We start from the raw sequence: 11,814 nt of genomic DNA on the forward strand, positions 1-11,814 counted from the left end.
TGAATCCCATCCTATTCTCATCTGCCCACCCCTGTAACCCATCATCTCAGTGTTCATGAGCCACACCCAGTACCTTGAGGTACATAGAAAAAACATACAAAGCTGTGTTTACGGCTGAATTGTTGAAAATCTCTGAATCTCTCCTAATCGAATCAGAAGCTTCCAATTTGATTCAGACAGATTAATGGGTTTTGTGATTTGATTGATTTGGATTCAAAGATTTGGCTGCCAAATTGGGCCGAATCTCCTCTGAATTGAATCAGTGACCGAAGCTTCGCACAGCACTAGTGATCAGGAACCATCTGATTGTATATACCAAGAGGTCATGTCTGACCAACCTGATGCAGGCTCTGTGGATTGAGGGGGAAGAACACTGGATGTGATATACCTTGACTTTAGCAAGGCTTTTGACACTGTCTCTCAACATTCTCATTAACAAGTTGAGGAAATACAGACTAGAAGGAAATGCTGTAAGGTGGATACATAACTAGTTGGATCATTGTACTCAATGGGTGCATCTACACAACAGGCTACATCACCGTATGGTTCTCTATGAAGATGTCATGATCACACAATTCTACACATGATCGCCAACTACGTCACCATAGCGGCATACTTCCTCAGTACAGCATGCTAGTATGGCAACGTAGCAGCGAAATATAAGCATGCACTGTGTGTACAGCGCAGTAACCACCCATACCCAAAAGGAAGCACTAAAGCACGGCGCTGTAGCAATATCACCAAATGGTGACATGTAGACACACCCAATGAGTAGTCATCAATGGCTCAAAGTCTAGTTGGGAGGAGGTATTAAGTGAGGTTTCCCAGGGGTCTGTCCTGGGTTGGGTATTGTTTAATATCTTCATTAATGATGTGGATGATGGGATGGAGTGCACACTTAGCAAATTTGCATGTGACACCATGTTAGGTGGAATTGCAGATACTTCTGAAGTCGGGGCTAGGATCCAGAATGACATGGACAGAATGAAGAAATGGTTCACAGTCAATCAGACAGGATAGAGCAAGGACAAATGCAAAGTCTTGTGTTTGGGATGGAATGATTGCATGCATAAATACAGACTTGGGAATAACTGCCTAGGCTGCAGAAATGCAGAAAAGGACCAGACAGTTACAATGCACTGTAAGTGGAATATGAGTCAACAGTGTGTTCTTTTTGTAAAGAAGACCAACAGCAATCTGTGTTATATTAACATGAGTGTCGTATGCAAATTAAAGGAAGTGGTTCTTCCACTTTATTCAGCACTGATGAGGCTTCACATGGAGTATTGTGTCCAGTTTTGGGCCCCACACTTCAAGAAGGATGTCGAGAGGGAGGCAAGACTTAAAAGAAAAGGCTGAAAAAACTAGGGTTAAGACGTCTGAAGAAGAAACGATAGAGGCAGAGTTTTGATTAGTCTTCATATACATGAAGTCTGATTACAAAGAGTCTGGAGATAGATTTTTCTTTGTGGTTATAGGGGACAGAACTAGGAGCAATGGTCTCAAGCTGCAGTAGCAGAAATTTAGGTTGGAGTTTAGGAGAAACTTTTTGACCATGTGGATAGTCAAGCATTGGAACAGGCTACTTAGAGGAATTGTGGAATCTTCCTGCTTGGAAATTTTCATGAGCAAGTTGGACAGACACTTGCCTGGGATGGTTTAGTTAGGGATGATCCTGCCTTGAGCAGGTAGCTAGACTAGCGGACCTTATGAGGGCTCTTCTAGCCCTACTGTTCTATGGTTAGGGACCACTGGAATTTGCACCAGAAGTACAGTGTGTGACGACTCTTTTAACTCTGGAATAAAGATTAATCCCTGGCACTGATTGGCAGAGAAGCCCCATCCACCCTCCTGCTTGCCGCTTGCTCTTGATGGCCAGGAGCCAAGAACTGCCGTTTTAAATATGCCGTGATTTTTGCCCCCTGCTCGGTCAGCAACAAGCACCAATCAGCAGCAGGGGAGCATGCAGGGGAAACTCCCAGGATAAAAGGAACTGCCACACAGTGCACTTTTGGCATGAATTCTAGTGGTCCCAGTCTATGATCCTAATTATGTGGGTAGTTAAGTAATTGCCATGCGATTTGCATGGTAAACACAGTGCAAGGTAACTGCAGCACAGAGACAATGCTGCAATTTATAAAAGAAATGGTCACAAATCAGTTTGTTCGGTCACTGTACATGTTATATTAAACCATTCCACGCAGTTAATATATGCTGAAAGTAGAGAGGTCACTAAAAGGTACCTGCACATGAGTGCAGAGGCTGCTCCAATGTGCTGCAATTCAAGCAAGTTGGAGCAGACTTGATTAATTGAGTCTGCTGGAGTGTGGTAATTACCGTGCTCCAGCAGCCTCCTGTATCTCATGTCTCAGTGTTCCCATGCTTAAAAATGGCTGTGGAGGGTGCTTGAATTAAAGCTCATTTAACCAGCTTTAGTTCAAGCCCCCCTGCCGCCATTTGTAAGCACGGAGACACCGATGCGCAAGATGCAGCAATGCTTTAGTTAGAATGGCTTTTAGAGCTGTTCTAATTTGAAACACCGCCTCCCCCATCCCAGAGCATGTGTAAAAGTGCCCTAAAACAGCAAATCATAAAACCCTAGGCCCAGTCTTCAAGTACTTGCTCAAAAAAATCAAAGTCCTACTGACTTCAATGGAAATTCTCTCTCAATAAGAACCTTGAAGTTCTTCAGAATTTGGCCTTTTTTATGCAAGCAGTTTAAAAATCTCTTATTTCCTTTCACTCATTCACAGAAAGTCATTCTTCAGTGGATTGATTAATTTAATTGGCCTGCTAATGGACCTTGTTTATTGCTTTTTCCTTTCTGCATAAAACATTCCATCGCCCATTGTGACATTAGAGAAGTCAGAAGATTTTATTATATTTTATTTAGCTGCTCTAAAACTGTCAAGACAGAAGAGTCACATAACCCTTTCCCTCACCTCACTTTTGGAAGGGGAGCCATAAAAACCACAATCCTTTCCCTTAATCTGTGCTTTGCCAAGTCAAGTAGTGGCCAAAGCTCTTATTTTTTGATGATTTCCTTGCTCTGAGCCAGTGACATTTTTGATGACTTTGATAAAGGGTCCCTTGGTTCAGTAATGCCACGTTATATTTTCTATTTTCGAGCATTACGAATTCCAACTAAAGTTCAAACTGATTAAAAAAACATTACATTATATCCCCAAAACCTGTTCTAATCAATTGTCAGAAGATGATTTAAAAATAATAATGACACTTTTGCAATTTTAAGTGGAGATATATTTCAAAACCACTGAAATAGCAGAGGCATTAAAGATCTACAGGATTAAGCAAGATAAATAAAAATAGCTGGACATTAATGCATTTTCTTGTACATTTTGTTATAAATGAAATAAGTTGGCAGAGAGAATCTATCTTTTGCAAATTGGACTGCAAATTAAGTTTTAGATTAAAATATTTTTTCCTGAAGTCTTGTTTAATAGATTTCAATCAACATAAAATCATGGATAACATTTGAATATTTTTCCAGAAGTTTATGGGCATTTGCATATGAGTGGGCATTGCAATAAAGCATTCAGCAATGATATGTTCTATTGACGAAATTATAGACATGAAGCATTTACGGCTCTTCAAAGAGAGAGATGGATGTGTGGTATGAATTCAGTTCACAAGTCAAATGGAGACCAGAATGTCTGCAAAGTTTGAGAATATGTTTGGATCTGGGAGTTTGGTGTGCACGGATGATAAAACAGAATAGTAAAATGCTAGAAGTAAAATCTAAGGAGGAGGAATTCTATACCTAAAAGGCTGGAACGTGTTGAATATGCTGTCTCCTTATGGCACGGCCAGCACATGAGATCAAGCTTATACCTTAAGGATACATCTTCACAGCTTAATACAACGACATTGCTTCCAACACCCTAGCTAGTTCAGGCATTAGCGTGGAACTCTATTTGGGCAATTAACTGTGCTTCTAGTTAGTACAGTGCTTCACATCTGCTCATATGGCTAAACTTAATACTGTAAGTAGGCATGGGCAAGTGGGGCAAACACCCTGCGCTCAATTTAGAGAAGACAATAAGATGACAGTTTCTGTTTACAAACTAGTTAGGGGGGACCAGCAGGTATCAGGGGAGTCCCTGTTCCCCCAAGCACTACCAGGAGTGACTAGAAATAACAGTCACAAGCTGGCAGACGGTAGATTCAGACTAGACATCAGGAGGCGCTACTTCAAGGTCAGGGCGGCTAGGATCTGGAATCAACTTCCAAGAGAAGTGGTGCTGGCTTCTACCCTGGGGGTCTTTAAGAGGATGCTGGATGAACACCTTGCTGGGGTCGTTTGACCCCAGTACTCTTTCCTGCCATGGCAGGGGGTTGGACTTGATGATCTGCTCAGGTCCCTTCCAACCCTACCAACTATGAGACTATGACAGCCTTCAAGGAGCCCATGCCATGTCTGGGAAGCTTGTACCACTGCAGCTGCAGGTGCAGCAACCCTTGTGCAAAGAGAGAGTTCTTTGGCAACCCCCTCCCCCCAATGCCTGCACATACAGGTATGAGCCTTCCCTGGGACATCACCATCACTATGTACATAAGCCCTGGGCTTTGTCACCTATAAGATTTACACTTAATATTTGCATCTCAGAGTAGCACTGTACTATGATACATTCCATTTAAAACAAATACCTTTGTTAAAGACTACTAGATAAGTCTATCATTTCTATTTATAAAGAAATAGCATGGTTCAAATCTGCACTAATTCACAATCATTTGGCCAAGGCAAGAAAACCCTGAAGTGAAAGGATCAGTCACAGAATGCTTTTAGGTAAATTATTTTCTGATACAATTCCTTTGATCTTAACTGACACTTTTTACATTTATTTTACATAACATTTGCTGGCATCAATATCTTAATCTAGCATATTCTTATTGCAAATTTACAGGCAGGAAGCCTATAGAGCAGGAGATTTAAAAAAAAAGGCATTACCTCATAACTTAGCAAGAGTTTGGAGCAAAGTTTACCCAGTAGCTTGCATCAGTTTAATAGCCCGTCTCCTGGGTATAAAGCAGAGAAGCAACATTTGCTGACATATTTGAAAAAGCCTAGGTCTAACCTATACCAAGAATTCTGGTTCCTAACATACCTGCCAAGCAGGTGTTAATAATAAAAGACTGTACATTTTCTTTATAATCACTGCATATAACAGAATGATCCATTTGAGGTATTTCTGTAATGGTGACATTCTTCTAGTGCTTATTTGTGTAACCATGCTACCAGGCACAGGACTGTAGTAATAAGGTTTTACATAAATTGATTATCTTGATTTGAGCCCCTACCCAGAACCCTGAGAAAATAAATTTTGCCTGGGTGTTCTGATGTGAAGAAAGAAACAGGAGCAACAACAGCTATGAAGGAGCAGCGTGCCATACTGGTGAGAAGCAATGACAACAGCACTGGAACAGTGCCCACACTGGTGGTGAGGATCTATGACAGTGATGGAGGAGCAGCACCCCCTCTCCTCCAGCAGTGAGAAGCGGTGACAGTAGCGGCAGAGCAGCGCCCCCAGAGGCGGTGAGGCAAGTGGAAAGCTTAAGCCAGCAGATACATTGGCTACTTAGGGGTGTGTGAAGCAGGCAGTATTCGATCCAGATCTGGATTTGGCCCGATTCAGGAGACAGTGATTTGATTTTCTGATTCAGATCACTACCCCAGTTTGATTCAGCCGAATTTGAATCAAGATTCAATTCTGATTCAGAGAATCAGCGATTCAGCCATAGACAAAGCTTTGTATGTTTTATCTACATACCTTGAGGTACCAGGAGTGGCTCGTGAATGCTGAGATGGTGGGGCAGATGGAGTGCCCCATGGGAGTGCAGGGGAGTCCCCCGCGTGCTCAGTGGTGGACCTGGAAGTGGACCAGAAAGTACTTCCAGTCCACTTCCAGGTCTGCTGCTGAGCGCACGGGGGACCCCTCCCCATGCTCCCTCGGCTCAGCAATTGACTGCAGGGGGACCCGGTGTGCCCCCCCCAGACCCAGGAGGCACTAGTCACCGAGCTGGAGGGTTGGGGGAGGGGGTCACTCGCACACTCTTTGGCAGACCTGGAAGTGGACTTCTGGTTCACTGCCGGGTCCACTTCCAAGCATGCAGGGGACCCCCGCATGCTCCTGTGGGATTCTCCACCCACCTAACGATCGCCATGTTCACAAGCCACACCTGGACCTCAAGGTATGTAGAAAAAACATAAAGCTGCATCTATGGCTGAATCGTTGAATCTTTCCAAATTGATTCAGAGGCTTCCAATTCGATTCAGAGAGATTAATAGGTCTCCTGATTTGATTCAGATTCAGAAATTTGGCCACCAAATTGGGCCGAATCTCCTCTGAATCGAATCAGCAACTGAAGCTTTGCATACCCCTACTGGCTACCAAGTTCACCTTGTGTGGGACTAAGAACTCACTGAATGCAATCAATTGTTAATAATTGGTGAGGGGGGGCTCAGGATTTTAAGGATTTCCTAAGATTGTTTGTTTGTCCCATTCCCCTTCAATAAACCCTATTACAGTTTACTACTGCTTGTGAGTGGGGGAGTTTGTTCACACTGGAACACCAAGCCATTCATTTTCCCAGGTTCCTGAGTGGGGGCTCAAGCCAAGATAAATGGTTGTGTAAACCCCCAAATTGAACTCGGCCCTTATTACTGTTGTCCTGTGGCTGGCAGAAGGGTTAAACGTGTAATGTTATAGCTCAAGATTAAAAAAAAAGAGGCTTAACTTGAGATCTGTTTTATTATGTTGTGCTCAGCAAAGACTGACGCTTTCAAATATTGAAGAAAATTACTAGGACATTTTAAGTCACTTGATCCAGTTTTGTAAACCTCTGAAAGCTCTGTGACATTTCACGTGGAAGTGTATTAATGTTTGCAGGCACCATAACATCTGAGTTTCAGTAAGTCTGGAAACTTAGAAACATAAAAGGGAGGACAGGATACCTGGATAGAAGGAAGGAAAGAGGAAAAAAAAAAAAAAAAAAGATCAACTGGAACCCAGGATGTAGCCAGGGAGTGAAGGGTGCAATCACACTCTTCTTCATTTGCACAACCTATATGCAGTGAGCAACCTGAGCTTATTAGCTGCTTGGCATAGGTGATTGTTGCCAACATTTGCCCTGTCTTTTCCCCTGCCACTGAAATCAGAGGGGGGCAGGGCGGTGAGGGGGTGCAGGGGTGGATTTGCAGCACATCATTCATCTCCTGGGCTCTAGAGCCCCATGAAAAGTGTGGTGCTAACAGGAACTGGTAAGCCAGCTGGTAAACTCAGACAGCTCATCGCATATGCACTGCACAGTAACAGAGGGATGAGTCTGATCCCCGCCTTCTGCCCTGCCGTCCCCCTTATCCACGGATCTAGATATAGGTCGTATCGTCTGGGGACTCTTGTACCATCTAAGCCTTACAAAGGCATAAACAATTTTACACACCTAATAGAAACCCCTGCAGCAGGTACAGGCAAGGTGGGCAGTTAGAGATAACTGTTTTAGAGAGGCATGAGCTTTCATAGGCAGCAGCCTATTTTGCCAGATGCTTTCCGCCTCATCAGCAGGAATCACTGGGGACTTTGCAAATTCTACAGGGACTTTGGCAGAGACTATAAATCCTGCAGGCATTTCTGGGAAGCTTATAAGTCCTGCATGGTTGCACGCTGAGTTTATAAAACTTACATGGATTCCTGCAGGAGCTGTTAAGTCTGCAGGAGTTGAACAGAGTTTATAATCCACACAGGGGAATCCTGGGAAGATGATGGACTTGACCCAATGCCCAATGTTGTCACTGCAAGGACTTCAACATGCACAGATCACCTCTGGTCAAAGACTTAGGAAGGAGCAATAAACTAGGACCGGAATGAGTCAATGGTTTACAAAGCATTTATAATTTATGATGAGACAAAACCATATTCCGGCTTTTGATATCATTAGCTTCCATTAAAATATCATAGGGAAATATTTAAAATGAAGGAATTTGTAGTTTAAGATACTGATTAAATAGAGTTAAGTTAAAACAGTGCACGTATTTATTGCTTTTTAAAGACAAAGACTGAAGAAAGGTTACTGTTAACAAAGCCCCAAGCACTGGGAGCTAAAAAATTCTAAGTCATGATGAAATTAAAACAAAAACCAGTCACTGGAAAGAATGGAGATGTAGTTAAGGTACCTCAAGGAGTCTTTACCTTGTCCTGGCACTCCCTGCCTATCATCCATCCAAAATTAGGTGACAGCTTTATGCCTACATATCTGACAGTGCATCTTCATTCCTGACAATACAAGTCACGTTAATATTCAATGTACTACAACATGGACTCTCTAAGTATGGGTAACACACAGGTGTAGGTCCTCATCCAATTCATTTTTCATTCACAAAACAATACCACCGATATTTCACTTCTTACAGTTCATGTACATAATAAAAGACAAAACCTACACAATTTTCATGAGGCACTGATAATCTTACAATCACATTAACCATTTGCTATCCACAATTTCTCATTGACATTCTGCTGCAGATGTCAAAGACCACTGCACATTCTTGGTGTGTAAACCACATCTCAAACAGATGCGAATAGACGCCTGCAAACACAAGCTGCAGAATTCTCAGAGGTCTTAAGATAGATGCTATGTGATGTATTCTTAAAAAAACAAACACAAATACCCCAAACAACCACATTTTTATTTTTATTTTTTTAAATATCCTCTGTGAAAGTGAGATCACTCAGTTTGCATAACCTCCCCACATTATCTCACTGCATTCCACTTATGGTCTGACAGCTGTTATATGGACCCCTGTAGCCATGTTTCTGAACCGCTGCCAGACTTTTTTCCTTCTGCCCCAAATACCAGAGAAGAGAAAACTGACTAGCATTCTGTTTTGACTCTTATGTGTTTTGGCTTTGCACAATATGCAGTGTTACTGTCTTAAAAGTCTACCTAACCAGAGTCTGCATCCTGGGTGGCAGAGGCAGCACGGGTGGCAGCAGGGAGTGGGGTGGCTGTGGGAACAACAGCAGTTGCTATTCTTCTGCTTCCTATAAGTGGCTGCCCAGGACTAGTGTCTCAAATGTCCACAATCATTATGGTACTGGTATTAATAGTAGATGAGCCTAGGGAATCATTACCTGCACACTTAATACACCAGAAGAGGGAAAGAAGATATTATTTTTTGAAAAAAGAATGGGTCTGTTTAATGACTGGTCTCTGCTACCCTACAAAATGCCTACCTCCTTTCATCCTTAAAAGGAGATGCCTTTTTCCCTCGGATTTGCAAAATAACAAAATAGCAATTCATTCTCTGTTCACCTTTCTGCTAACTTCTGCCAACGAAGCATGTGCCAGGGACAAAAATATACCACTTTTCCTTTATAGAAAAGAAAACTATTGATTGATTCCCAGATAATTTGTTCTGATTTACACAGTTTGGCAATTGAGATGAAAGGTTGATGCATTTTGGGTGTCAGAGAGGACATTAGGTCCCTGTAGCATGCAATGTCATTGTCCTCCTGCTGTTTGCGTTGATTATCTTGAAGGGAGACTGAAATTATTTCATTAACACAGTGTATTTTAAATTGGACCTCTGTTAGTTAGATCTCTCATTCTATCAAACTGCTGAGTGATTTCTGAAAATAGCAGTCATTTTGATGACAAACACTGTGCTGTTGGTTCACTTCATACTGTGATTTTTACTATATTAGGGATTCATATTTATTACATGATCACAAGAGAGAGACAAAAAAGTTCATTAAACCAAATTAGCTGCTTTTAAGGACCAGCTTTAAAAGCATACCCAGTAAACCTTCACATGTTTGGTTCTCTGAAATATTAGAGCTGATTCAATCTGAAAAGGGTACTTTTAACAAATGCGGGGGGTGAAGGGTAATCAGGCATAAAAACATTTTTACCCAATTTTGTATGAATAATTCAGACTAAATGCTAGTTTCACTGATAACTTCCTCTGTGTGTGTTTTTTTGCTCTTTTACTTTTTTTAAGAAAAGCTTTCCACAGTAGGTTTCCAGTAGGATAGAAGCTTAAAAGACAATTATTTTCAGAGGGATTTCCTGAAAAACTAGGAATGGGTCCTTTGTCAAATTTTAGGGTGTTTTAATGGGGGAATTTGGTTCCAATTCAAATGTAAATCCTTTAGAAGACAAGTTCTCCCCTCACTTTTCCTTCTATGAAGATTTACTTAGAAAATGTCATACAGGCAAAAAGTGCTCCAATTCTTGTTGTCCTAAGGAAGATCAGATCTATCATAGATTATTAGAGGTGAAAACAATTCTTAATATCAGCATACTACAGGCTAGATTTCTTTCTGCCAGTGCAACCTGGGCTGTGAATCCTTGGTGTTGTGGGGGTGGGGGAAGATAAATCTGGCTAGGTGCAGGGTCCCCACAGCCTCCTTGTAATGGGAGGGATAACACTAGCCAATAGCTCATTTCAGGGAGGAAGGTGGCATGGTCTTCAACTAGGGGATTGTATCTCCTGGGGTATCTTTGCTGAAGAGTTTTTAAATTGTTACTGTGGACAATACTATGAGCACTAACTTCTCCCTCAAGGCAAATCTCCTATGAGGCAATGTAACAGGTTTGATGCCTGAGGGCCATTGTGATGCCCCCTACATACCCCTTCATCTCTGCTGGCTCTCTCTCTGCACTCTGTCTTTCAAGGCCTCACCTTGCCTTCTCGCCTGCCACGTCTTGATGGAAACTTCATGAAAGGGAGGCTGCCCTTAGAGACTGGCAAGCCTAAGGTGCTTTCTCTTATTCAGTGGTTAACTCCCTCGACCTTGCTTGCCTTAAGGTCTTATTGTGTAGCTCCATCCATCCCTATACCGTGTCCCATGCCTCACAGGTGTTCTGAATCAGCAATCAGGTGGGACACTTGTCCCTAAGTCACCAAGCCACTTCAGGCCTTCATTCCCTTCTTGGGGCTTTAGCCTTTCTGGCTTATGCCCCTCTACTCTGGCTGGCCCCTTAGCCAAAGCCCACTGTTCTAAACCTGGCTTCTGGGCCCCAACCCCATGTTCTGCTTCTATTGGGGATGCAGGCCCTGCCGTCCTCACGCCCTGCCCCTATCCAAAAGGCCATAAGTAGATATGGACATCTCCTTATCTACTTATAGGAGAAAGGAGGCAGAGAAGTGGCAAGCAGGCTCAAATCTGATGAAGTAACGTCCCCTCTGAGCTCTAAGCTTAATTGGCCCTACTTGAAAAACCACATACGTAAATGGGAAAGATGTAAACCACAGACCATAGGAATATATACAGCCACAAAGTACTTCTGGAGAGATCCAGACCAGTCCCTTTGGATTACAGGTAACCACACCTGCAATCCCAAATGTTTGTCCAGGAAGAGTCCACAAAAACTCCAGGTCCTCCTATGCAGCATTAAGCTCAAAACAAATGATCGTATAGCAAATATTCAGTGCAAAATAAAACATAGAAACTTACAATGTGCCATAGGAGGACAACTGAGAAACAAGGGCATCACCACTACCTTGGGTCCCAGTAACAGCAGGGAATTAGCCAGGTTGTGTATACGCAGATGATGCTAGGGTTGGCTCATACCTGATAATACACAATTGGGAGACAAACAATTCTCAATGATCCATAACAATCAGACTCCAGGGAAATTTCTTTTTGACTGCAAATCTGGCAATTGGTTTAACTCTGAGGGCAAGCAAGACCCATCTGCCAGGCACCTGAATGTTTTTTTAGTACCTATAGGAATAACAAATCCCCACCAGTGCTTCATAGTTTGTTTTGTTTTGGGTTTTTTTTGGGGGCT

Source organism: Gavialis gangeticus, unplaced genomic scaffold (assembly GCF_001723915.1).
Source record: "Gavialis gangeticus isolate Ggan-Ray unplaced genomic scaffold, GavGan_comp1, whole genome shotgun sequence".
In the NCBI taxonomy this organism is placed as follows: Eukaryota; Metazoa; Chordata; order Crocodylia; family Gavialidae; genus Gavialis; species Gavialis gangeticus.